The 2500-nt window shown below is 34.2% G+C and overlaps 1 protein-coding gene across 6 annotated transcripts in view; it reads right to left on the bottom strand.

Annotated features, from left to right (window-relative positions):
- FOXP2 (forkhead box P2) overlaps window positions 1–2500 on the bottom strand; it is a 66779-nt gene that overhangs the window by 52793 nt on the left and 11486 nt on the right. The gene's annotated exons all lie outside the window — the stretch shown is intronic.

Here is a 2500-nt window from a genome sequence, read left to right as displayed (position 1 = left end):
TGCATATGTTTCCAAATACGAATCTAGTCCACAGCACACAAAGCATAATTTCTTTAGCTATTCAGAATATCTCAAAAGAATTCTAGATAATCGGAGGGTCCTCAAATTATCTTAAAAATAAAAACCATTCATACTGGATAAACAAAAATGAAGGTGAAAATAGCTTTTGTGGCTATAGTCATTTATTGCAAGTTATTCGTCACTTCACCCTAAATCCTTTCCATTATTAGGAAAGTGAAGCAAAGCCAGTGTTTTCTGTCTTAATCCTCCTTCTCAGATGCTCTGCACAGTATTTTTTTTTTAAATCAAGCTGCTAGGTAAACCATTTTCTGAGCACAAGAAGTTGGATCTCACTTCATAAACCAGGCACTCTTCAAAGTTGTCATAAGCATATTAGAGAAATATACACCACTAGACTGGGGTAGTGTACCTTATTAATATTTCATTTTGGTACAATATACTTGCATTAACTCTCTTAACACAGGTATCATATTGTTTCAAGTCAGAGAACCTAAAACATCGTAACAAAGATTAGACTAAGAGCAAAGCCTTGAAAACTACAGACATTAGTCCTGTCATCCCCTATAAAGTTAATGGGTTGGAAAAATGGTCAATCTTTGGACTAAAAGTTGATATTTAATTGAAAGAAAATGTTTTTTAATTGTAGTGGGGATTTTGCATTACTGTGAACATGAAAAGGTACTAAAGAATCTAATGCAAGGTTATGTATTGATTTCCATCTTAACGCTAGTGTAAAACAAAAGAATATTTCTACTTCATAAACAACCTCACCTATTCAGCACCATGACTTCTTATTTGTTTTAACAGCATAGAAGACTGAATTGAATGAAAAGAAAAAATAATAAAATATTCCCAAACATTTTTTGCTAGTGCATCGGACAAAAGCCATGACACTGCTGTAAACCCTGACTGACTCTGCAGCAGAATTATCAAGATGTTATATGTCGCTTTCACATTTTCCGGGGTTATCTGGTTCAGAAAAGCAAGAGCATCTGTAAACCTAGCACTACACCGCCTTAATCAAAATGGTTTTAGCGATAGTGGATTATAACGAGAGACCTGACGTAATGGATGTGCAAAGTCTGCCCACAGAATTAGCATCACTATAGCCTAGGCAGGATGGATGTATTTAGAAAATGGAGTTTTTCTTGAAAAGGAGAATGCTTGAGTTAAATGAATTTAAATTCTTAGTATTAATAATACTTAGAACACTACGTTGTATTTGGGAGATTTCATTTTCCTTTTAATACAAACTTATGTAAATCAGGTTCTTTTAAATCCTACAGTTTTTTCCAATAACAAGCCATTATTTTGACAGTCTACTTAATGTACCTGTAAACAAAAATTTCTCACGAGTGATACCTGCCTAAGGTTTTCAAGTCAGTATAAGTTACTTCATTTAAAAATGAAAGACAGCATAAGAGATGGAGAAAGCATTGCAAATACTTTATGAAAAGTATTGTGATAATTCTATTATAAAAGTTATTGCCATACTGAGTACTTATGGTCTGTTGTTAAGGTGCTTCTGTTATATACGCTGTAGTCTACCATTTGTAAACACATCTTTTTGATGTTTCTGCCAACATCCTGGCAACAAAGCAGTGCAATTTCAAATGAGCTAATTAACTTAATTGTTGATGAAGCATGAAACAGTTCATTCACCCTGTTAGCTGCACCATGACAACATAAGAGTCTCAGCCCCTGAAGTTACTCATCTATATAAGCCTATCTGTAGCTTTCCATTAAGATCTATTGCATGCCAAAATGAGTATGGCTCTTCTGACAAAGACCAGTCCATAATGTACATAGGTAGAAAATCAGTGCTGTTGTTGAAAATTCAAATGAACATGGAATACTAGTAACTAATTAAAAACAAACAAACAAACAAACAAGGGAAAAAAAATGCAGAAATCCATTGTAGTTTGAAGCTGCAGACGAAAAGCAAAAGCTGTGTCACTTATTTTCTAAATGCCCCGATTTCAACAGTAGCTGGCAAAACCAAATACTAGAATTGAAAACTTTTGACATCACTGTTCAGTCCTGAAAGGTGGAAACCCACCTCTTCACAGTGGGTTTTCTTCTGTGTATCTTGTGCACATGTAGGAGTAAAAGCTAAAATAAATTAGCAAGTGGGACTTAAATGGTCACGCTTAGTCCTTTTTGCTTTTTTATTTATACTATACACATTAATTCCCACTATACATAAACTGTCAGAATTTAAAACGTGCTTTTTCATAGCCCTACTATCCAATATACAATCTAAAGCATCTCTTCAAATTTTCTGAAGCTTCATTTCAGTAAAGGATAAGAGGATTAAACACTGTGCTACTGAAAGGCCTGCAAAAGTGTTTGACATGAAAGAAAGGATAACAATTTGACCCTCTGCAGATAGCCTCGATTATCCAGTTGCTTGGAATACACAAAAAAAATCTCTAACATGATTTACAGTAAAACTTTGTTCATCACCTTTCTCTTTCCC

This window comes from Charadrius vociferus, unplaced genomic scaffold (assembly GCF_000708025.1).
Source record: "Charadrius vociferus isolate BGI_N301 unplaced genomic scaffold, ASM70802v2 scaffold906, whole genome shotgun sequence".
Classification (NCBI taxonomy): Eukaryota; Metazoa; Chordata; class Aves; order Charadriiformes; family Charadriidae; genus Charadrius; species Charadrius vociferus.
This window is presented reverse-complemented; position numbering and strand designations above follow the sequence as displayed.